Raw genomic sequence first — 26,041 nt, forward strand, 5'->3', positions numbered from 1 at the left:
GTCTAAAATTAAACAGCGTTTAAACCACACAACTCTGGTTGCCATCTTATAGACAGGATAAGGATATATTGCAGAAGATGCAAACAAGGTTTCCAAATACAGAACAGGCTGGTTCTCTTTTCTCTCGGGAAAAGGTGCTGGAGGGAGGGGTGGGGTGGGTAGCTGTGAAAGGTCTTTAAAATGATGAGTACATTTCTATTCCTGGTGAAGAACAGAGCCAGAGGCAATCAACCAGAAAATCCATAGGACATTTGGAAGAAACGCTCTTCCCCAGGGTAGTGAGAGCTCAATCCTGCAGAAAGTAGCTGAGACAAGTAGTCTCGTTGCATTTAAACAGAAGCGGAAGGAGTGTGAAGGAGGAGTGGAATGAGGATAATTCTCAGAGAGTGAAGCTTGACGTGAGTGATTAAGCCAATAATTATTTGTCATTATTGATGAGGAAAAACATGTTTTGACTGTAGTCACACCCAAGCCATGATATTTCAGTAAAAGATACTCATGCTTTTAATATAAAGCATGGTTTGACTGGAAAATAAATAAAAGTACGGAAACTGGGAAAGGTGGATTTTAGGAAGATTCTCCATGGGAAAATAGTGACTAGTGGTAAACTTCGGGGATCTGTATTGGGACCATTGTTGTTTGACGTATACAGGTACCCCCTCCGACTTACAGTTGTAATTGGGACCGTAGGATTGACTATATCTCTAAATGGATGCAGGTCAGAATTTTGCCTCCCCGTGTCCGAAGTCTTAAAGAGAACGTTTCGCTCAAATCTTTATTTCATCATAGATTTGTCGATAGCAGCTTAAAGCTTCCTGAACTTGTTGATCAACCTTGGTGAACCTTTCCACATTCTGGTCCATGCTTACCTTGTTGGTCGGCGTCCCACGGCCCCAGGGTCCGTAGGCTGGGCGCGAGCATCTTGATTCCTGTGTGCATGTGCGAGTCTTCGGTTGGCATGTGCATGGTGGGTTCTCATATTGGTGTTGGGTGGGGGCAAGCACGAGAGTTAGGTGCCCCTGGCAGGTGCATGCATTGCTGTGTACCTGCTCACTAACGGGGGCAGCAGGAGGCGACCCAAAGCTAGTAAGGGAATCCCGGGATCAGAAGGTAAAATCCCTGGGTAGACCGATTGGATCCCTATAGAGAGAAGATACATGGTCTCCATCCTGGAGGAATTGGGGTTTCTTTAGGCCAGAGGGAGTCGTGTGGGATATCCCTACTGGTATCACATCTGATTTAAGTAATCAAGGCACCCAGAAAGATCCATCATGGATGGTGCCAGGGTGTGTATCAGCAGCTTGGAGGCTAGTCAAAGTGTGGCAGCTTCAGGCGGCCTGCTGATCCGGCTGGCAGGTCCATCCTGAAAAATCAGAACCATCATCGTGGCCGGGGAAGAGAGTGGTCGGGAGAAGGGGATGCGTTGCTGGATGATGATGACTTTAAGGAGGCTGAGTCCGATTGCATGCATCCCCCCCACCACACATCCCGGAGACCTTGTGAAGACGGGTCAGTAATCACACAGTCTCAGGCGTGACAGAATTTTCATTATGCAGTCGTAACAAATACTCCACCAAGGAGTTGGCCGGGCTGGCAGACAGATATTTCCAGCAGTCGGGCAAGCATTTAGCTGCATGGCTACTCCAGTTGCGGGACAAGCGGGGGGTGGGGGGGGGGGGCTTTCCCATGTTTGCCTCTTTCGTTTAGAGGCCAATGCTCTTGGCTGTCTGTCCGCACAAAAGACAGACAATAAATTGTAATTCTCTGCAGATATTGCTTGAAGGGTTCAATGAGGGGTCCACTTTGTGGAATCAGGTGGTGACTGCAGTGTGGGCCACATTCCCTACACTCTTTGTATGCCAACCTCAGTTCTGCACAGTCAATGAGGGCAAGACAGTCATTAGGAAATGGCCCTTATTACTAGCCTCTACAGTGGGGTTCCCAGGCACAACCACCCTGAGGACGCCAAGGTAACCTCCGCCTTAACTTAGTTATCCTCAATTGCCCCAACCTCAGAGGGGTGGTCTTGCCCTTGATGGGATCAGCCAAACCATCCAGGAAGCCAATACCCTTCTAGAGGGACTAAAATATCTGGAACGGGGAGCACCCGCACAGGTTCGCCCTGTGGAAACAAGGCACGGTGGTGGCAAGAATGGTGAGGGTGGATTCCCCTTGTCCTGCAGGGACATGTACTAGACCTTGACACATAGGCCGTGCCTGTATGCATGGCATCCCTAGCCACGCCATGTTCACCTTGTGGTGAGTATCGTGGGAAGCCCCTGCCCACCGTGCCACCCACGTGCCTCCCACCACGCTGCCCACTGCGCCCCCACTGTATAGCCTTTTGTTCCTCCCCCGATGCCCTCAAGCAAGGTCGGCGACGCGGCCCCCCCAAATGCGTTATTGTGCCCACCCCCACCTGAACACAAAGGGCAGGAACATCTCCCGAAACTGCCGCACGAACAGCAGTTTGCGCCCTCCCACGGTTGCTCCTATTGGAATGAGCACCAATGCATTCTTCTCTATCCCCTTATATCCCGTCTCCCATGGTTAGTTTGTCTTCACACGTGGCACACAATACACCAGGGATAGCTCCATAGTCCCACTCTCTTCCAAGGGTTATTAGCCCACGATCCCCCTAAACATTGATGTAAGTCATTACATCAATGACATATTGATTCAGGGCCCCGCGAAGGAGACAGTGGTGCAAGAATGGGCTGCCCTCATCTTTCCGCTCTTTGCTCATGGGTGTTCAATTGAGGGAAAAAGAGTATAGGGTCCCAACCAGACGGTCCTCTTCCTGGGAATCCAGTGGCAGTTAGGCCAGAGGGATATTCTAATGCAGCATTAAATAAAATTTTAATCACTGCCCGCCAACAAAGCTGAGACACGGAGTTTCGTTGGCCTTCTAGGCTACACACCCCAGCTCACCAATCTGCTGCACCCACTGTGTGCCATCTCCAGGAAGAAAACCACATTTCACTGGGGCTCTGAAATAGCAGTTCGCGATTGAGACAAGCAGAACAAGCCATGAAGCAGGCACCGCCACTAGCCTCCCAACAAATAGGAAACCCCTTCGAACTCCAGGTCTCAGTCACCACCACAACAGCGGAGTGGAGCCTCAGGAAGAAAATGAATGGGCGCAGAGTTCCAGTCAGCTTCTGGACAAAGACCCTGGTTGAGCCCGCCTCCTGCTACACCCCCCCACCTTTCGAATGCCTGCTCCTGATGTGCCATTCGGCTCTCCTCAACATGGAGCACCCAATGTCCAATGAGGCCGTCATACTCCAGCCTGGCCTCCCCATTATGCGGTGGATTAAATCCTCTGATGTCACCCACAAAGAGGGACATTGTTAGGTGGTGGTGGTATATGGCTGGCCAGAAGGAGTCAGCAGGCCTGAACAAGAAAATCTTGTCCCTCCCTGAGAGTTACAATCCTCTTCCCCCACCGTCCATCCCTCCCCCATGTCCAGGGGTCAGCCATTCGACCCCCTCACCAAAGAGCAGGCGTGGTTCAAAGTCGATGGAAAAACAGGAAGCAGTTATGGCAAGTGGCGCCACTATACCCAGGCAGAGATAAGACCCTAACTAATGAAGGGGTGGGGAATACAGCCAGCTCATGATTAAATCAACAACGGGTCCTCTCCATATCTATTCAGACTCAAGGGCAGTGGTGAACAGGATGGCCCGACATGGGATGGGAGATCCCCAGTCGCCCACTATGGGGTCAGCAGCACTCGAGGTACATCTGGAAGCAGGCTGGGCAGAGGGCACTCACGGTCCACCATGCGGATGCCAACACCAATAGGGCAACAATGGAGGTCATCCACACAATGCTGCAATGGACTCAAATGCCCAGCATCGATCTGCTCCGTTAATGTAGATTCTGGTGGCCTGGCAATGTGGGCCCACAGGAAGAGTGATTTACTTGGGTCTGACAAAACATGACAGTGGGCCGAGGGCTTAACCCAAGATGGACGGTGGTAGACAAGTGCCCAATTGCCAGCAGGTTAAACCACGGGACTGGCTGACGGGGAGAGCGGGGCACATTCGGCGTGGCACGAGGGCTGAAATACCCCTCCTCCATTTATGGAGCACCAGGCGGGGTACAGTCCGATCAGGTCTCAAGTACAAAGGTGGGTGACAGAGGCTGGCATCTCGTGGCTGTTGCATATCCCCCACCACCCCCAAGCATCAGGTCGAAATGAAACCGGAGGGGACCATCTCTTAATTCACACCCCACCACTCGGGGGGGGGGGGGGTCCCGCTTTCTCGGTATTTGCCCACATCAGAACATCAGAAGGTACATGAGGTTGACCTTCAAGATGCCGAGGAATCCGGGAGGGTATGGATGCAGCCACAGTGTCAGCCCAGAAAGGAGGAGGGAGTTGTTTGTGGACTGGGAAGCACTCAGTGTGAGAAATGCCATTATCATGTTTCTACACTAACAAGTTCTTCAAGAGGAAGTGAAGAAAATTCCCATCCTGCAGGGTAAAGACGTCATTGAATACCACCCTTCTGGACAAATTCCACTTCAACACAACACACTACTGCAATTCCTCTTGTGGTGATATCTCATGTATCTTCGGATGTTCCGATGTGGCCAAATGCCGAGAAAGTGGGACTCCCCCCCCCCGAGTGGTGGGGACCTAATTATGAAGAGCCCACCACTTCTTGCAGCACACAGAGCCTCCCCTTGGGCACGTTGTCGGGCGTCAGCGTGTGCAGCTTTTGCTTTGAGGAGACCATTCATGCTTTCATTTTGACCTGATGCCTGAGGGTGATGGGGGATATGCAATAGCCACGAGATGCCAGCCTCTGTCACCCAACTTTGTACTTGAGCCCTGATCAGACTCTACCCCGCCTGGTGCTCCATAAATGGAGGAGGGGTATTTCACCACTAGGTCACCAGGGGCCATCCCGGTGACCTTATCTATAAAGCAGTCCAGAGCTACAGTCTAGCCTTCCAGGTTCGTCTCGCAGAGAGACAAGACCTCTTAGTGTACATATTAGTTTATTAAAGCTGTCTTATACTCGCACTGCTGGTGTGGTTATTGTCAGTACACCTCTCACTGATTTTTAGTCTTCCAGCCACCAGATTCACCAACATGAGCTGTTGTCACGATCAATGCAGAAAACTTAAAGCAGAAGGCAAGAGTGGGCACACTCTCACAGGACATCCCAGTTTAACGAAGTTCACAACAGGATGGGTTGGCATAGCGGTTAGCGCCTTTACAGCGCCAGCAATCAGGACCGGGGTTCGAATCCCGCGCTGTCTGTAAGGAGCTTATATGTTCTCCCCATGTCTGCGTGGGGGTTTCCCCCCGGGGGGCTCCGCTTTCCTCCCACTCTTTCAAATGTACTGAGGACGTAGGTTCAATTGATGTAAATTGGGCGGCACAGGCTCGTGGGGCGAAATGGCTTGTTGCCATGCTGTAGGTGTAGGTCTAAATTTTATTTAAATTTAAAATTTGTCACATGCTTACACCCTTTGTTATGGACTTTTTTAGTTAAACCCTGAGCTGTGGCATTTATCTTTCACTAAAGTCTTTTAGCTCAGTTAATTAGTATCACATTTCCTTGAGTTTTTTTTCTCTAATTACAGTACAATGTTGCAGATCAGGAACTGTTTCTATATATATTGTATCCACTTGGCAATGACATCCTCCCTGCATTCCTCCTCTAACAGATTTATGTAAAACCTACTAATCTGGCCAAGTTACAGTCCTGGCTCCTCTTAGCTGTCGTTATAGAGAACCAATAAGCATATATTGTACCTGCTTAAAAGAAACGCGTCCTGGGGTCTACTCCCACCTTTGCCTAGATTTATGAAGACCCAGCTTCGGGCTTTCCATTTGGAGTAAGAAACACATTCACGTGTTCCCCTTTTGAACCAGGACCTCCATGCCACTGCAATAGCTGGGCCTAATTTGTCCCTTAAAAAAGACTTTAACTGAAGATAGCAAAAAAATGTCCTGTTTGACAAACCATATTTATTTTTTAGCTGTTCAAATGACATGAGCTGCCCCCGCTCGTAACAGTCCTCGATACACCTGATCTCTTTCTGGCACCAGGTGTCCAGGATCTTGTTATCTATTGTCCAGGGTATTAAGCCTTTCTGAATCAGGGGTGTTTCTGAAGATACCCCTACTTTAAGTCCAATGCATTGATTAATCTTGTTTCAAGCATAAAGAATATGACTTAATAAGTGGGTGTCTTTGTTGCCAGATAACAATTTACATAAAGCCTTCTGCTATCTTCTCACCAGACCAATTTGTGCCCAGGATGGTATACTTCCTCCCTTAAAGAGTGAGGCGATGTACCTCGACTGTGCTGCCCAATAATATTTCTTAAAGTCTGGTAATCTCAGTTCCAAATAAACCTACTTACCTGTGAATTAATATTCTGGAAGAATCTCTGGGGCAATGCCATGGGCAAAGTCTGGAAGAAATACTGAAGTCTTGGCAACACATTCATCTTGATATCATTGACCCTGCCCACCAATGAGATGGGAAGGGTCATCCATCCATTTAAGTCCTCCTACATTTTTTTGAGCAAGGGGGTAAAATGTATAAATTATAAATTGATCTAAATTTTGTAGATTATTATCGGCCCTGACTCCCAGGTACTTGATCCCCTTTTGTGGCCACTTCAATTGACAGATTTCTTTAAAATGCATAAGTGGCATCTTCAGAGCAGAGTAAAGCTTGGTCAACGAACTTGCTGGGTCTGTCAGATATATCATCCGCAAATGGGTTGATTTTATGTTCTTCCCCGGCCCACTTTGAACCCCTTGACGTCGATCCCGTAGCATGGCTTCAGCCAGCGGATCTATAGGCAAAATGAATAGAGCTGGAGACAATGAGCACCTCTGTCACACAAGACTGCATGTGAAGTAGTTGAGTAGAGCCAAATTTAACAAAAGATGTGGAAATATTGGACTCTACATCTGAACCCATCTCATCCCAATTTGCCCAGGTGAATTGTTAGATCTCAATAGTGGGAAGGCTGGAGATATTTGCCCACTGGTCACAATTGTTTGCCTTGGGCATATGATACGCACCCTAATCCAATTTATAAAAGTTGGGCCTAGCCCCAATTTCTCCAATACCTTAAACAGGAAGTCCCATTCTAGCCATTCTAGCGCATCCAGGGCTACGGCTACATTTGCGTCATCCCTTAACTGAGCCAGATGTATGATGCTCAGCAGTCTGCTTATGTTTCAACAGCCTGTCTCTTTTGTACAAAGCCCTCTTGGTCTACATTTGTTAGCTTCAGCAAACACTTTGCCAGGACCTTCTCAAGTATCTGATAGTCCATATTCAGCATTGAAATAGGTCTATTAGAGGATGGTTTCAGAGGGTCTTTTTTAAGAATGGGATGGGGAATTGAAATAAGAATCACCATAATAATTGCCGTTGAAAAAGATTCTGGGATTGTGTGGATTTCAACCGCCTGATCCACTACCTCCATAAAGATGGGCATCAAGAGATCTTTGAATTCCCTGTAAAACTCAGGGGGAAACCCATCCTCTCCTGGAGACTTGCCAGCTTGTAACTGATTCAATTCTGTGAAGTGAGCACTCAATTCCTCCTGATCCTCCTGATCTAAATTTGGTAACTCCAATTTTGACAGGAACTCATCTATTTTCTCAGGCTTCCCCAATGATTCTGATTTACACAATTGTTCATAAAATTGTCTGAAGGTTTCATTTATCTCCTTTGGCTTATAGGGGATCCTGCCTGTCTGAACCGCATTAATCATTATTAAGATCTGCTCTGCCTTCAGCTGTCAGGAGAGGACTCTATGACATCCCCCCCCCCCCAGCTCAATATTTCTGCCTTCTCCATCGAATATGTTTGGAGTGTATTATATTTAATTTTTTTTATTTGTCAGAGCCTGATATTTTTCTTCTGAGCCCGAATTTTGAACATCTTTTTCTAAGTTCGCAAACTCTTGTTCAATTTCCTCTACCTCCCTTAAATATTCTCTTTTAACTGCTTTTGTAAAACCAATTATTTGACCTCTCAAGTATGCCTTAAGAGTGCCCCAAAGAAGGAATTTGTCCACAGTCTAGTTACAGTTGGCCTTACAGAATATATCTATCTGTGTTCTAATAAAGCTATAAAACTTTGGTTTCTTCAACAGCAATGGGTTAAGGTGCCATCTGTATGCCAACTCCTGTTTTCCTGGCATTGCAATTGCCAATGACAAAGGGGGAATGGACTGACAAAAGTCTCACTGTGTACTTGGTTTCTTTGATCTTTCCCTCTATTTGGGCTGACGCCAAGAATAAATCTATCCTGGTGTAGGAATCATGCTGTCTCAAATAAAAGGAATAATCTCTTTCCCTTGGATACTGTCTCCTCCATGCATCTATTAAATTCAGCTCTTTCATGAAGGTCTGGATAGTTTTAGCCACCCTGACCTTGGTTACCCTTCTCGATGACATCCAAGACCAGATCCAGACAAAATTTGAAATCCCCCTCAACCAGGATGATTTCTCTTCCCTCCTCCAATTTAAAAAAAAAATCTTGTATAAATATCTCATCATCCCAATGTAGGGCATATATGTTCAATAAGGTCCTGGATTCTGAATCTTTCTGACAATGCACCATCACAAACCTTCCTGCTATGTCTGTGATCACACTCTCCACCCTCACTGGAACACCTTTTCCTTCCAAAATCACCACTACCGACCCCCCACCTTAGAATTAAAGGATGATGCTATTAACTGGCCCACCCATTCTCTCTTCAGTTTTTGGTGTTCACATTCTATTCAATGTGTTTCCTGAAGGAAAGCTATATCCACTCCCAATCACTCTCACACCATTTCACAAGATTTTCCTCCTCTTCTTTGTCGTACGACTCATCATTGTTGCTGAAGAAGTCAACGACTGTTGCATCATCTGAAAACTCGATGGCACTGTTGAAGGTGGATCTGCCAATGCAATCATGGGTCAGTAGCGTGAACAGTAATGGGCTGAGCACACAGCCCTGAGGTGCGCCAGCGCTCAGTGTGATGGGGCTTGATATACTGACCCTGACAGACTGCGGGCTCTTTCCATTAGGAAGTCCAGGATCCAGTTACGGAGAGGAGTGTTGAGTCCCAGCTGGGACAGCTTCTCAGACAGCCTCTCGGGTATGATGGCGTAAAATGCCGAATTGAAGTCAATGAACAGCAACCTGCCTATGAGCAGGTGGGCCAAGATGGAGGGAAGCCACAAGGCAATAGAATCATCTGTGGCACAGTTTCTTCTAAATGGATCCAGTACCTCTGAGAGGTGGGTGTGCCTTGATGTATTCCATCACCAGACACTCAAAGCATTGCAGGGGTCATCGGCTGCATCCAGTGCTCCTGTTGTACATCGGAGAGACTGAGCTCAGACAGGGAGATTGCTTCATTGTGAACCTTCGTTCTGTCCGTAGCGATCCTGGATCTCACTGTGGCCACCCATTTCAATTCCCCATCCCATTCCCTCGCTGACATGTCTGTCCGTGGTCTTGTGCACGGCCAGACTGCGATCACCCCCAAATTGGAGGAACCAGTCTGGACACCCTCCAACTGGATGGCATTAAAATCAGCATCACTGGCTTTCATTAAATGTGCCCCCCCCCATCTTCTTCCCCCTGTTGCCTTCCCTCCAGCTCTGTCTGCCTATTCCCTTTTCCCTCTGCCTCCTTTCACAAGGCCAAAATCAATTCTCGCCTCGTCTTATCACAACCAATTTTTAACGCCTCTTGGCTGTTGATCTGGACTCCTCTCCTTCTCATTCTTCTGCTTCATCTCTTGGCCTTAGGCCCGAAACGTCGGTGATATATCTTTAACCCCAACGGACACGACGAGACCAGCTGAGTTCCTCCAGCATCTCTGTGCGATTTTAACCACAGTTTCACAAAACAAAGAAGATGGGGCGATTTCCCAGGAAGTGGCTGCGAACAACTGTTGGGTGCCTTGTGGACATGGGCTCAATCTGCTTCAGTGAACATGTTAGCCATGATAGGGGAGTTGAATGTGTGGCTATCTCAGTGTTATCTGTGTATTCCAGCTTGGCTGCTGACATTGGGTTCTGGGCAAAGGTCCATCCAAGTTTCAACACTTGTGTTTTATTTTTGCTCATTAACTTTTGTGCTGAGCAAGGCTGAGGGATTGAACGAAGCAGGGATCACCCTGTGGAAATCCGTGGAATTTCGATGATTACATTCAAGAGGTGTCAGGAAGTGGGGGGGTATGGGGATGAGCAGGGGATTCCGATGGACGTGGTCATCCGAATCGACACATGGGTCATAAGATATCCGAATCTTGCCCACTGTTGCAAATCTTAACCAGGACCGCGCCATTCATGAATGGGGGAGAATTGGATCAATGGCTCACGGAAATGTAGCCAATTTCATACATATCAATAAATAATTTGGCTCACTGAAGTGGAGTCACACTGATTTGGAGAGGTTTTGTCATGGTTAGGCAGTCAGGACACGCCCGGAACACCCCACCCCTCCCAGCGACAGCCTGGGCCACCTGCTTCTATAAATTGCAGCATTCGGTGGCAGCCTGGCTTAGTGCAAGGAAGGAAGGAAAGAAGGAAGGAAGGAAGGAAGGAAGGAGGAGGGAGGGTCCACCCGCAGCAGCTGATCGCTGGCCGTAACAATGGTTCTCCTGCTCGAGGTCCGATACTGGTAAGAGGTTGGGTAGAAACGCTGCGGGTCGAGATGCAGCAGTTCGCCCCCGCTCCGAGCACCGCACCCATCCACCCGTTTAAAACAACCCACCCCCACTTCTTTTTGTTTCCTGGGGAGGTCGGCGTCTCTCCTCCTGTTTGAAAGGCTCTCACATTTCTTCAACGGCAGCTTATTTTAGGTCGGCAGCTTGACGAAGTATCGGGCATCAAAGACTTTTTTTCCCCTCCCACTGACGTTTGACTTTTCTGTTCCGCTGGGTTAAGTAAACACCACTCTGAGTGTGTGGGGGGGGGGGGGTCTGAGTGTGTGGGGGGGGTCTGAGTGTGTGTGGGGGGTCTGAGAGTGTGTGGGGGGTCTGAGAGTGTGGGGGGGATCTGAGTGTGTGTGGGGGGTCTGAGAGTGTGGGGGGGATCTGAGTGTGTGTGTGGGGGGGATCTGAGTGTGTGTGTGGGGGGGATCTGAGTGTGTGTGTGGGGGGGATCTGAGTGTGTGTGTGGGGGGGATCTGAGTGTGTGTGTGGGGGGGATCTGAGTGTGTGTGTGGGGGGGTCTGAGTGTGTGTGGGGGGTCTGAGTGTGTGTGGGGGGTCTGAGTGTGTGTGGGGGGTCTGAGAGTGTGGGGGGGATCTGAGTGTGTGTGTGGGGGGGATCTGAGTGTGTGTGTGGGGGGGATCTGAGTGTGTGTGTGGGGGGGGATCTGAGTGTGTGTGTGGGGGGGATCTGAGTGTGTGTGTGTGTGGGGGGGGATCTGAGTGTGTGTGTGTGTGTGGGGGGGGATCTGAGTGTGTGTGTGTGTGTGGGGGGGATCTGAGTGTGTGTGTGTGTGGGGGGGGATCTGAGTGTGTGTGTGTGTGGGGGGATCTGAGTGTGTGTGTGTGTGGGGGGATCTGAGTGTGTGTGTGTGGGGGGGGATCTGAGTGTGTGTGTGTGGGGGGGATCTGAGTGTGTGTATGGGGGGGGATCTGTGTGTGTGTGTGGGGGGGGATCTGTGTGTGTGTGTGGGGGGGGATCTGTGTGTGTGTGTGGGGGGGGAATCTGTGTGTGTGTGTGGGGGGGGATCTGAGTGTGTGTGTGGGGGGTCGGGGAGTGGGCGGGCGGGAGTCGGGGCAGGCGGGCGGGGCTCGGGGCGGGGTGGGTATGCGCCGGTGGAGGGGTGGTTGTATGTGTGTGGGGATGCTATATCCACATACATACATACACACAGCATGACTAAATTAATATTCTTATCCAATGTTCGTTACACTGCGCAATGCTGCGTAGAGGTGAGAGATTCTCATACATTCAGCATTTAAATACAATGCGTGTTGCAGGATTTAAATTTGATGAACAACTTAGTTTTTAATTACATGAGGTTATGGAGATTTGATTAGGGGCTTTTAAAATTACGAGGGGTGAGGACATTAAATTTTAATGCGGCTCTGCAACAGGCCATTTCGGCCCATGAGTCAGCCCAGTTTTACACCCCATTAACCTATAACCCCTGGTTATATTTTTGGAGGGTGGGAGGAAACACGGGGGAACGTACAAACTCCTCACAGACAGTGTGGGATTTGTACAGCAGTTCAGTCGGCGCTGTCAAGGTGTTGCACTAACCGCTATGCCAACTGTGCTTCATGTACATTTTTTGGTAGGTCGGCTTTTTCCACTGAGGGTAGGTAAGATACAAACCAGAGGACGTGGGTTAAAGGGGAACGGCTTAGAGGGAACATTAGGTGGTGGGGGGTGTGGAACGAGCTGCCAGCTGAAGTGGTGAATGCGGGATCAATGTTTTTAAGATTGGACAGGTGCATGGATGGGAGGACTATGGTCGGCATACAGGTCAGTGGGACTAGGTAGAATAGTTTGGCACGGACTAGAAGGGCCAGTTTCTGTGCTGCATTTTTCCTATGGTACTAGAGGTCTCAGCCAGTGCACTGCCCTCAATGAACAACAGTTAAATCTTTTGACAGTCAATATCATAGATCAAGAAATTTAAAAACAAAAGACCCCAGGACTAGCTCCTAAGTGATAGCCAATCTGGAGCATTTGTGGGGAATGAAACAGCGTTTCTGCGTCGAGTGGCTTTGTGCAATGCAGTCGCAGTTTCTCTCCGCGGATGCTGCTCGACTTTCTGGGTGCTCTTTGCTTAAATGACTTGTTGCAAATCCAAAACTGGCAACTTATCACAATTTAAAGATGGCCACTTTGTAACAACAGCGCATTTCCACGAACCCTTTCTTGTTGCCCCCTCTGGTACCTTTTGCAAAAAAAAAGCGCAGTGCCATCAGAATTCCTATGGGGCAGGGAGGGTTGATGCCTTCAGAAGTTTCTGTTTGTGGTGCCCACCAGCCAACTGCAGGAAGGCTGCCTGGGAGGCTGACTCCACCCGGCTGGCTGTCATCACCTCCCGGGCCAGTCCCACGTGGAACCATCGGGAGGGACCACTAGTACAGTCTTTTCTGTGTTTTGTGGCTTGCTGCACCACAGTGTTGGAGATGTTTTTAAGTTTTGTGTTCAGCCTTTTGAGAATTATTGGGAAACTGCTGGTACTGCACTTTAAGGAAGGTTTACAACATCAATGAGCTTCTAAAGGGAGATCAGTTTTATTTTCTCCTTGCCTGTGCTAAGTTTTATTCCACCAACTGTCACAGTAATTGTATTCCACCTGATTCAAGACTTGAGCAAATTTTGTCCTGATTCTAAACCACTGGCTAAATTGTTTTTGGCTCCATTCTAGATTTTGTGTTTGCCCAAGTGATCGCTCATTAATCCTGAAACCTCTACCACCCCACTTTCTCCCAGCTGATTGCATTTATGACACTATTTCTGATCATTCCTTGGTCCAAACATTTTGAGTCTCCCTCTGGGGTGTGTACCCAGGAGCAAAAATGAGGATGGGATTGAACGATTATTAGGGTACTGGGGAGATGGCACTCCCTCCAAGAAGCAGGTCCAAAGCTCGGCGTAATTAGTGACCACCATTGAGGGTGGGGAGGCTTGTGCAACGGAGGGTATGACTGCAGCTTGCATGATATTGATGAGTGAAGCTGCAGGATCAAGGTTGGGTGCCAGCACTTGAATGCAGGCCATTCCATGTCCCATCATGGCCACTGAGTAGCTCCATTGCTTCTCCCTTGTAAGTACAGGGGATGGATAACTGGGCGCTTGATGCTTTGTGGGGGTACTGGCAGGGCTGGATTAAGGCCAAGTAATGCTCTAAGCACAGCCCAACAGTGGTTTTCCCCTCGACCCTTCCCTTATCTAACTGACATTGAGACTCAATAAATGCTGAATGTGAAATAATAGATCAAAAATGCAGTTTCTTCCAGGCTGGACCCCACAACCATATTAAGTACAACATGCATGTTATTTTCATTTATTGTGGGGTCCTATTTCAGCTGCATCATTGGGGAGGGGGGGGGGGAGAGAGGAAATTATGATGCTCTAAGCACGCGCTTCATGGTCAATCCAGGCCTGAGGCATCTTGTACTCACAAATAGAGTAGGGCTTTTAATTCCTGACATGGCAGGAAGGACAGAAGTGTAGGAGGGTCCTTATTCTAATTATAATAGGACCAATCTTCCTGCTTGCAGACAGAAATGTTTTTGCAGAGAATCAGATTGAGTGCTTGTAGTTAAGTAAAATGTCAAATTTGTTGGAATATACTAAATCCCTTTTATTTTCTCTATTGTCTCTAGTGATTCCTGAGGTTATTCATCGAAGGTAAACAAAAATATGTCCGTTAATATTGCCCCATCATCGGTGGTGGGGGGGGAGGGGGGGTGGGGGAGAGAAGAGTTGGTTAATTTGGGTGGCATGGGCCAGAAGGGCCTGTTACTGTACTGTATGTCTAAATTTATCTGGGGGTGGGGGGGAATCCCCAAGTCTGAATATCCCTCAAGTGAAGTGTTTTAGGCATTGTTGAGCCTTATGAAATGTGGCAGCCAATTTGCAGCATCCTTCCACAAAGTCGATGGATAATCTGTTGGGGGATAGATATTTGCCTCAACACACAGAAGGATTTCCCTTGCAGTTCTGCCAAAATATTACTACAGGAAGTTTTGGAGTCATTTGGGAAGGCAAGCAGATGCTCTGTTTAATATCTTGTTAAAGGACACCAGTGCTGGCATTTTCTCTGCTACATCTCGTCATTTCAGGTACAGCTGCCACCACCTCAGTAGCAATACAAATAGTTCACAGGATCCAAGACCAATGAAATGATGTTGAAGCTTTATAAGGCACTGGTGAGGTCTCACTTGGAGTCCAGTTTTGGTTTCCATATTTAAGAAAGGATTGTAGAGGGTTCAGAGAAGATTTGCACAAATGATTCCTGGAAGGTAGGGATATGAGGAAAGGTTTTGGCTCTTGGTCTGTACTCCTTGGAGTTCAGAAGAATGAGCGGGAACCTTCAAGGAGCATTTTGAATGTTGAGAGGCGTGGACAGAGTAGATGCCAAAGTTGTTTTCCAAGCTAGGGGGTCGGTCAAGGCAAGAGGGCACAACTTCAGGATTGAAGGCCCCATTTAAAACCGAGGCGAAGGAATTTTTTACGCCAGAGTGTTGAACCTCTGGAATTTGCTAGCAGCTGTGGAGGCCAGGTCAAAGGGTGTAATTATGGCATCCGAACAGACAAAGGTTCTGGGGAGAATGCAGGGGAGTGGGACTGAGGAGAATGGATCAGCTCGTGATGGAATAGCAGAACAAACTCGACAGGCTGAATGGCCTACTTCTGCTCCTTTATCTTATGGTCAACACAAGAGTAGATATTTGTGACTAGTTTTCCAACTTGTGTTGGGATCTGACACCTTTGTGTGTATTTTTGCAAATCTTTTAAAGCACGTGTGATTTTTGTATTGCATTGAGATTTAGACAGGTGAGGGAGAAATGAACACAAAACAATAATAAAACTGGACTTTTTTTGCAGTTTTCCAAATTCAAGGATAAACTTCTCCAGACATTTCCTGATGAACTAGAAATCGTAAGTGGGCACTTCTAAATGCTAGCAGATTATATTCTTAAATGAAATTGTGTTATTTGTTTTATCTTTCCAGTAGTTTGTAGTTTTTTGAAAAGCAGCACTTTCCATAGATCAAGCTGTAATGAACAGTAATGTTATTACCAGAAACTTATTTATTGCTGTTCATTAAAAGTTTAATATCAGGTATTGGACATTTAAAAAAAATAAAAATATTTTCAGTCTGCAAAGACTGTGTCCTCCCCATCAAGTGTAATTTGAATTGGGTGTGATTATTTTTTTTCTTCTTCTTTCTGATTGTACAGGAAGTGTTAGACCATGACAGCTCCTCTCTTCTCCCAGACAGGCCAGGTGCTGGTGCTTGTTAGTGAGTTCTGGGAAGAGGGCATTCTGTCAGATGACCTGGGCAGTCTGCTTGGGTACCACCTCCTGCTATCCACTGAGATCTTGCCCCTCTGTGCCTGCATGATATTCTGTGCTGACCACTGCCTGATGGACGTGGCCAAAGGTGGTCGTCTGGGGTGGGGGGGGGGGGAGAAAGACCTTTCCACTAAGGATAGGCTATGTGGGAATGTCTAGCTGCCTGGGACATCATGTAGCAATGGGGCTGGGCCCATCCATTGTAAAAACCTCAGCACAGAGCTGCATTTGGTGCCCCTGTACCTCTGTTCCATGGAGAGCCTGATGCAGTCGTACACAAAGGTGGTCACCAGGATGGGGGCCACGTGGGGTGTCTTTCCCTTCCTCCACCCCATTGCCACGTGGCTTGTACATGACTACCTGTAGGATCTGTTCAAGAGGTTAGGGTTAACCCTAACCCTCTATGTTGTGCTGACCGATGTATTTCTACAAAGAAAAATCTCTCCTGACCTCTGAACCCTCTATTTTTCTTTAATCCATGTCCCTGTCACAGAGTCTCTGAAATGTCCCTAATCTTTCAGCCTCTATCACCATCCTTTGAAATGCATTCCAAGCCCCAAAAGATCAGTCTAATAAATAAATAGATAGAAAGACTCCCGTTGCCTTGTATAGATGACCTCTGGTGTTTGTTATTCCTGCCCTGGGAAAAAGGTGTTGGCTATCTACCTTAGCAATACCTCTCAGAATCTTGTAGCCCTCTATTAAGTCATCTCTCAACCTACCTCTGCTAACCTTGCCTCATAAGATTTGTATTCCAATCCTGGCAAATCTTCTCTGCACCCTCTAAATCTTTCCTATAATGGATCCCCAGCTGAACTGGAATGTAGCTTAGGTGACCACTAGGGCAGAGGTGCCTGGGATTGGCTACATCTATAGCACATTCATCTCCTGATGACCAGGTTCTTTCATATTATTGAGAGTGAGCGTCATTCCCAATTCTAATTTCTGGCAGACCTTCACTATCTGCCTGTGGTTTCATCCCTCCGAACCAAATTCCCAACACCTTCAGGTGGTCAGATCAGAGGATGGTGAACCAATTGATGAACCTACTGGAGAGAATTTCCTCGTTCTTCTGGTTAACTCTACCTTCTGATACCATCTCAAACTGACAGGGTCTCCTCTTCCTACCACCTCATCTGCCTCAGCATTCAACATATTTTCCATAATTTTGGCACCTATAATAGGATCCCACTACCAGATGCATCTTCCCCCTCCCCCCCCCCTACTTTTCTAGCCATTGCTCCCTCCTTGACATCCCTTCCCAGCAATTGCCCTATTGGTATCTATCTCTGACCACTTGCTACTTCTCCTTCTCCATTTTTCAGGTCTCCAATTACTCCTTCCAAGTGAAGCCAAACTTTGCCCCTGAACCTGTTAGGAGTCATTTACTGCATTCAGTGCCAAAATGCAGCCCCTTTTACATTGGGGAGATTGGTTGCAGACTGAGTGATTGCTTTTTTAAGCATTTTGGCTCAGTCTGCTCCAACTGCAAGGCCAACCACTCCGAAGCCACACTGACTTGTCTGTCTGTGGCATCGTGCTCTGACGTGAGGTCACCTGCAAGCTGGAGGGACAGGTTGTGTTCTCTCCAAGCAGACAGCATCAGTCTCAACTTCTAATTTTATTTTGCCCCATTCTCTCTCTCCCCCCCCCCCCCCTTATGGGGTAATAAATGGATTGTAAATAGTTGAGATCTAGATCGAACAAGGACTGTGTTGACTGGCTAGTTCCCTTTGTTCAACTGTTCTTTTAAACATTTTAATTTTTTCAGGTTGGGATGCCGGTTGGCGGAAGCACCGGCTGCTTTGAGGTTATAATAAAGGACACTAACGTGTGTCTGCATTCCAAACAGGTTAGTGATCATTGTTTTTGGTCTCTGGAGCTTGCTCAAAAAACCTTGGGAGAATTGCCATGATATCATTCCAAATACCTGATTTCATTAACTATTCTGCCTTTGGATACACAAAATGTATCATGGACACTGCATGATCAAACCCTGTGGTCATGTTTCAATAACACTGCTCAACCAATTTTAAAAAAAGATTTGCTTCCTGAAAAAAAAAGTGGGGAATCTGAGAGATGACTTCAAGGTGAACACAAAGGTGATTTCAGATTTCCTGTATCATGTGGGAAGTTGGAGAAAATTAATTCTTATTTAATTTAGCATGTTTAATGATATAATGATGCAGACATATTGCATTAGTTCAACTGGCCTAAAAATGTTTTGCCATTGATTTTTGTTTTTACTCAACATCGGATACTTCTTGTGTCAATGTCCTCCAATAGCTGGTCAGCATTTATGGATTCCAGTTGCCCTGATATCGCTTTGCTATCAATGTCCTGGTGAAGCCTTTCACCATGGTTATCACTAGGCTCTTCAAATGGCCAGAATACCCCAATGTAAACCCACATATTCTATCCCTATGTGGCTGATGAGGTAGCCACCTGAATGAGCTGAACGCTCCTACAAGGTGCCGACACCAACCCTCCTCCAGGAACACCACCAGTCATAAATATGCAGCATAGCAATGGCCGTCTTCCCTACCCATAATCCCCCCCACAGGCGGAACCGCTCTGTTTCCCACACAGTTCTAGCTGTGTGGGGGTTTATGGGTAGGGAAGTGCCATTACTATGGTGCATCTTGAGCAACAGAGAGCGACCCAAGGCACCTGAATGTGCAGTCGCTATAAGCGGTTGCCTGGGGGTGGGCTGATAACTATCAGCCAACGACCCAACTCCCGGCTGCCCGTGCCCCAACGTTCCCCGCCGGCCTCCCCAGCGGGACGGGGGGAGGGTTGCTGTCGAGCAACGGGGCAGCCAGTGTGGGCTGTCACAGCCTGCTCCTACACTGGGGTCGCTCTCTGCTGCTCAAGATGTGGCATAGTAATGGCACTTCCCTACCCATAAACCCCCACGCAGCTGGAACTGTGTGGGAAACACAGAGTGGTTCTGCCTTTGTGGGGGATTATGGGTAGGGAAGACGGCCATTGCTATGCCGCATATTTATGACTGGTGGCACTGAGGCACCAGTCGTCACGTCTCCATCAGACACGGAGGCGCTTCAAGACAAGTGAGTTGCTGAGGAGATGAGGCAAGGTTTCAAGTTCTTGGATCACTGGAACCTTTTCTGGGGAAGGAGTGACCTGTATAAGTGGGACAGATTGCACCTGAACTTGAGGGAAACCAATATCCAGGCAGGGAGGCTTGTTAATGATGGGGTGGGGTGGGAAATAGGAGGTTTAAACTAGATTTTCAGGGGGGTGGGAACCAAAGTGAAGAGGCGGTTGGCACACAAGAAGGGACAGCTGCCATGGAGTTTGTGTGGAAGGACAAGCAGATAGGGCAAAAGTGCAATGTAACAGGTCAGTTTTTTTTTTAAAAGGTAACAAATACAGGGCTAAAGGTTTTGTATTTAAATACACATAGCATAAGTGGATGACCTTGTATAGCTGCAGATCGGCAAGTATGATCTTGTGGCCATCCAGAATCATGGATGTCAATTGGGAGCTGAATATCCAAGGATACACAATGTATTAAAAGATGGGCAGGTAAGCAGGGGGGGTGGCTCTATTGGTCAGGAATATAATTCCTGATAGAGATAGAATCACTATGGGTTGAGTGAAGAAATGGCAAGGGTAAACAGACACAGTTGGTAGTTATGTGCAGACCAGGATGTGGACAACAATTTGCAACAGGTCATGGAAAAGGTGCATCAGAAGGGCAGTGTTATGGCAGTCATGGGGGATTTCAACATGCAAGTGGATTGGGCAAACCAGGTTAGGACAGGATCTCAAGAGAGATGATTTGTAGAAATCCTACGAGATGGCTTTATGGAGCAGTTTGTTGATGAGCCCATGTACTAGAATGAGTGTTGCGCATTGCACAAGAAGTGATTAGAGAGCTCAGAGGAATGGAACTATTAGGGGGGCAATGACTACAAGATGACTGACTTCAATTTGAGATTTAACAAGGAGAAACTAAAATCAGAGGCGTCAGTATTTTAGTGGAGTAAAAGGATTTGTAGAGGCATGGGAGAGAGGAACTGGCCAAGGTAGATTGAGTGGGGCACTGGTAGGACAGGCAGCAGGGCAACAACCGATGTTGTTTCTGTAAGTAATGAGTAAGGTGCAAGATTAATACATACCAAAAAAGAGGAAATATTCTAATAGAAAGATGTCACAACCGTGGCTGACAAGGGAAGTCAAAGCCAATGTTAAAACAAAAGCAAGGCATACGAGGAAGCCAAAATTAGAGGTCTTTGAAAACTTGCAGAAGGAAACTTAACCTGAAAAAGTGAGGAGTGAAAAGATGAAGTTTGAAAATAGGTTAGCAAATAATATAATAATAAAGCTGCTTCAGGTCCAGTTTATATAGAGGGGGAAAGAGGACCACTAGAAAATGGCACTGGAGAAATAATAATGGGAGACAAGGAGATGGCAGAGGACGACACTAGCAGTGTGCCAGATGTTGAAGGGCATCAGGAAAGGGAAGTGACTATTTCAAGGGAGAAGGTGCTCAGAAAGCTGAATGGTCTTAGGGTGGATAGTCTTTCAGTCCAGATCGATTACACCCTCAGTTTCTGAAAGACATAGCGGTGGAGATTGTGTCGGCACTGATGATCTTTCAGGATTCACTAGATTCTGTTATGGTCCCAGAGGACTGGAAATTCACAAATGTCACCCCACTATTCAAGAAGGGAGGGAGGCCGCAGAAAAAAAACTTTGGGCCTAATGTCAACAGCTGGGAGTTTATTGTCAGGATGGGGTTATGGAGTATTGGGAGGCACATGACAAGATGAAGACAAAGCCAGCATGGTTTCCTTCAGGGAAAATCTTGCTTGACAAACCTATTGGGATTCTTTTGAAGAAGTGACAAGCCGGCTGGATAAAGGAGATGCAGTGGATGTTGTGTATTTGGATTTTCAGAAGGCCTATGTCAAGGTACTGCACGAGGCTACTTCACAAGAGACCATACTAGTCGGAAGTCTACTAGTGTGGGTAGAGCATTGGCTGATTGGCAGAAAGCAGGGTCAGAATACAGGATCCTATTCCGGTTGCTAATGGTGTTCCACAGGGGTCGATGTTGGGGCTGCTTAAGTTGTATATTAATAATTTAGACTGTGGAATGGATCACTTTGTGGCCAAGTCTGCAGATGATTCAAAGGTAAGTGGAGGAGCAGGAGGTGTTGAGGAAACAGAGAGGCTGCAGAAAGACTTGGACAGATCAGGAGAATGGGCAGAGAGGTGGCAAATGAAGTACAATGTAAGAAAGTGGACGGACATGCACTTTGGTAGAAAAAGTAAACCAGCTATTTTCTCAATGGGGAGAAAATTGAAAATGCCCAGATGTAAAGGAACCTGGGAGTCCTCATGCCTGTAGGTAAACTTGCAGGTTGAGTTGGCAGTGAAGGTGGCAAAAGCAATGCTGGCATTCATTTCAAGAGGAATAGAATACAAGAGTAGGGATGTGGCTTTGTAAGGCACTGGTGAGACCTCCCTTGGAGCGTTTTTGAGCTCCTCATTTAAGAAAGGACGTGCTGAAGTTGGAAAGGGTTCAGAGGAGGTTGACAAGGATGATTCTGGGAATGAAAGGGTTATCGCATGAGGAACATTTGACAGCTCTTAGCCTGTTGGAACTTAGGAAAATTGGGGGGGGGTGGGGAAGGAGAGAGGATCTCATTGAAACATTTTGAATGTTGAAAGGCAGAGAGTAGATTAGAAAGGTTGTTTCCCTTGGTGGGAGAATCTAGGACAAGAGGGCACAACTTCAGGACTGAAGGGTGGCCACAGAATAGATGTGGAGTAATTTCTTTAGCCAGAGGGTGGTAAATCTGTGGAATTTGTTGCCATAGGCCAGGTCATTGAGTATATTGAAAGGAGATTGATGTTTCTGATTAGCCAGAGCATCAAAGTGGAAAGACCAGGCAGTTGGGTGGAGTGGGGAAATGGATCAGCTCATGATTAAATGGCAGAGCAGACTCGATGTGCTGAATAGCTTAGCTCCTATGTCTTGTGGTCTATTCCATCTAATTGGATCCAGAGTCTTGGAAATGTTATTTTTAAACATTTTGACGGCACTGTTGCAGCTTCAGTGATCGGGACTGGGGTTTGAATCCAGTACATTCAAACAGTGTCTGCACAAGTTTCCTCTAGGGGCTCAGGTTTCTTCTCGCTGTTCAAAACATTGGTGGGGGGATGGATTGTAGGTTAATTGGGCAACATGGGCTCATGGGCTGAAAGGACCTGTTACTGGGCTGTGTTATGAGCCCCAAGGACCCCAAAACACAGCAGCAATAGAAATTCACTAAGACAAATGGTTACTTAAACAAAAGTTGCTTTTAATTATCTTTAAACATGAAAACAGAATCACACTTTAACTTATGACTATTAAATTAACCCCCTTCTAAGTGCACGTGTATGTAATGTGTAAGTTCAGAAAAGTTCTTTGATTCACAGTCAAATCTCACTTCTCATTCCTCCAAGTTCACTGGTTGCAGGCAATTCTTCTACTGTGCACAGAATTTAAGATTTATGAATTTCACCAGGCTTTGGTGCTTGAAAGGTAAATGGTTACCGCTCAGGAAGGTTCTTGTCAGTTTTCAGAGAGAGATTTGTTGCTCGCTGGACACCCACAACTGATTCCTTCTGAACAGCCACTTCAGTGTCTTGCTGAAGGAACTTGCCCCATCAGGGTTTTCCAGCTGATGACCTCTTTCTTTCAGGTCATCACGGAGTTTCTTTTTGTTTCCTTTATTTCAAGTGAAATAATGCAGCCAGTCCTCTCCTCTTGTATGGACCACAATGGCTTTGACCAGGCTGAACTAAGAACTCACAACCTGTCTTCAAAATGGGGTTTTTCCACAAGCTTGCCAACTTGTCCTGTCCCAGTCCCAGCTGCTGGAACTTTTTCAAAGTTTGTGCAAAGGCACTCTGAGCCTGAACTGTCTGGTTTGAGCAGAGCTCCAGTGTTTTAAATGAGATCTGTTTTGAAGTGTCTGTATAATGACCTAAACTTTAAAAACTGCCACAATTTATCTCCTTTAAAACATATCTATATAGAATATAAAATATAACAATCTGTCACAGCTATATATCTAAATTTTAAAAATTACTCTCACGACATGTATTGAAATTTACTACTAAGACTCTTTTTAAAAAAAAAATTCAAATAAAAGCCTCTCCCTCTGCAATATCTCCACAGATGCTGCCTGATTTACTGAGTATTTCCAATTTATGGTCTTCATTTCAGCAAAATCTGAAATATTTTGCTTTCCAACTGTGAATGCAGTCAGATGTTCTTATTAGCCATATGTTTGCAATGTGTTCTGGGGCACACTCTTGGACCAACAATCCACAGAACTGGTTCCAATTTGGCACTGGAATTTGATATTGAAAACTAGATCAGTGACCACAAAAGGGAAAGAAATCTGCATATTCTGGTCTGGCCTGACTCGTGCCTCAGACCATTTATTGCTGACTTGACTTTTTCATCCGTTGCCAAATGGAGGTAGTCCAATAAATATCTGGAGTCTTTTTAGTAATGCTTTCCAGTCTTTCTCAATTGCCTTAAGTTAACTGTCTCTTGTGCAAAATCTAGTTTGAACTGCATTTACTTCATTGCTCAGAAAGAATGAATGTGAACTATTGTGTCCATTCCCCATTCAACTCAATCAGTAGAAATATAAAATGGATTTCAGACAGGTTATCTGCAGTGGACTATCCAGATATCCTTGAAACTCAAGTGATAGTTTTTTTTATCCAATGAACTTAATTTTTTGGCAAAGTTTAAACATAAATATTAACTGACAATGTATTCATTTGTTCTCAGAATGGAGATGGACTTGTCAATGAGGAGAAGTTTCAGAAGATAGTTAATGGAATCAAAGTGGCCCTTCACACCGCAACTATGCAGAAGCAGTAATTCTCAGGTGAGATGTTATTGTTAATGGGAAAATTAGCCACATGAAACCTATGGATTTGGTAACCTATCTGTAGTGAGTTAACAACAGTGTATGTTTGCTGATCTACATCAGCTTCCCATAAGTAACTTTCTATAAATTCTCACAAGATTCAAGTTCCTAAATTTCTAGTTTCTTGGTAGCTCTCTGGGCCCCTAAAATGATTTTAACTTTAAAAAAAATTCACATACATGTACACCTTTTGCCAAACAGTCCAAAAGGATCTGTGCCGGAAAAGAGGTTAACTTTCCATTTGATATCCAACCCAAAATTAGAAATATAAAACACTTAATCAATCTGGGGATACAACAGGAAGAACCACTTACTCCTTATCACATGACACTCTTGGGACGGGAACCCAGCAGCAGATTTAAATTTTACTCCTCTGGCATCTGAAAGAAGAACGTTAAGAAATGGGACCATGAGTCTGATTTGCCCCTTTTGTCTGCTCCACTATTCAAAATTATGGCTGATCTGACTCTGGCCATGGCTGCTTTCCCCCCCCCCCCCCCCCCCTCATAACCCTTAATACCTCTAATATGCAAATGTCTATCTCTTATTTAATGAGTCTCTATTGCTTCCTTGAGCAGAAAATTCAACAGGTTTGCTACACTCTGGGATAAACAGTTCCTCAACTGTCTTGAATCTTCCCTCCCACAAATCTTGAGGTGATGTCGCATCTCATCTGTCAGGAATAGACTTTTGTTTCTCATTCTTCCAAATTCTAGCGTGCATCGTCCCAGGTAATTTAATCTCTCCTCGTTGATTAACCCCCTCTGGAATCAATCTGGTCATTTTTAAAATCTAAATTTTCACATTTCTGTAGGAAGTGAGTGGCTAGACAATGACGCAAGATGGCTTTGTGGCGCAACTATGCTTATCAATTGTAACAACTTAATAATTTTGTTGTATTCCAGTTAAACACATTTTTGTTCACTGTGGCTGAACACTTTATGACGGAGATGGCTGAAATGTCTTCAAAGGCACGGCTATTACCAGATGTTCATGTGAAATGCTCCAGCGACCAGATTTTATGGGGTTTAAATGAGAAAATTTTCAGCCAATGTTTTTTCTTTCCACTGCAACCAAGTAATTTCTTCCTGCATTATTGCAAGAACACTCAACTCTATCTGTGCAATATTCCTTTATGTAGCATGTACAAATTATTCCAAAAGCAAAATGGTGTAGGTATTGGGAAAAAAAATCTGAAAGTTAAAACTTTGAACTAGGCAGGTTTGACACCAGAGCAAAAACAGGGTTCTGATTCACCACCTGTGTTTAATGTACACCACCTGTGTTTAATGTACACCACCTGTGTTTAATGTACACCACCTGTGTTTAATGTACACCACCTGTGTTTAATGTACACCACCTGTGTTTAATGTACACCACCTGTGTTTAATGTACACCACCTGTGTTTAATGTACACCACCTGTGTTTAATGTACACCACCTGTGTTTAATGTACATAATGCTACCTGACTTGCAGATTTACTCATTCTGTCCTGGGTGCTGTTAAATGTATCAAATACTGAAATAAAATCAATGTCAAACTGCCTGGATTCTCCTCATTTTGAGAAATTGCGCTTGAAAATTTTAAATTCCTACGACATTTCTTGGCCCACTTTCAGAGTTTATTGAGATCCTATTATGAGAAGATCTTTAGGATTTATTGTCGTGAACAAATCATGAAATTCGGTGCTTTGTGGCAGCATCACAGAGCAAATATTCATATTATAACCATCTTACAACATTACAATGAAATAAGGCAGTGTCTTTGGTTCATTGATCATTCAGGAATCTGATGGCGGAGGGGAAGAAGCCGTCCTTGTGTCACCTTTAGGCTCCTTTTCCCTGATGGTAGTAGAGTGAAGAGGGCATGGCCACTATCCTCTTTGAGGATAGAGGCTGCTTTTTAAAAAAAGACACCGCCTCATGTAGATGTCCTCGATGGAGTGAAGAAGCCGTCCTTGTGTCACCTTTAGGCTCCTTTTCCCTGATGGTAGTAGAGTGAAGAGGGCATGGCCACTATC

General features: G+C 46.0%; 1 protein-coding gene and 1 long non-coding RNA gene across 3 annotated transcripts in view; one reads left to right on the plus strand and one right to left on the minus strand.

The window, feature by feature from the left end:
- The window catches only part of sirt2 (sirtuin 2 (silent mating type information regulation 2, homolog) 2 (S. cerevisiae)), a 116,171-nt gene that overhangs the window by 78,411 nt on the left and 11,719 nt on the right, over positions 1-26,041 (minus strand). For both annotated transcript variants that reach the window (XM_069907539.1, XM_069907537.1), the window contains one exon: positions 24,336-24,401. The gene's annotated coding sequence lies outside the window, so the exon portion shown is untranslated. The remainder of the gene's footprint in view (positions 1-24,335; positions 24,402-26,041) is intronic.
- Positions 10,546-25,565, plus strand: LOC138747912 (uncharacterized). Its single transcript, XR_011347722.1, has 6 exons — positions 10,546-10,677; positions 14,356-14,380; positions 15,581-15,634; positions 17,823-17,903; positions 23,880-23,979; positions 24,927-25,565. It is a non-coding gene; the product is annotated as an uncharacterized lncRNA (long non-coding RNA).

This window comes from Narcine bancroftii, chromosome 13 (genome assembly GCF_036971445.1).
Source record: "Narcine bancroftii isolate sNarBan1 chromosome 13, sNarBan1.hap1, whole genome shotgun sequence".
NCBI lineage: Eukaryota > Metazoa > Chordata > Chondrichthyes > Torpediniformes > Narcinidae > Narcine > Narcine bancroftii.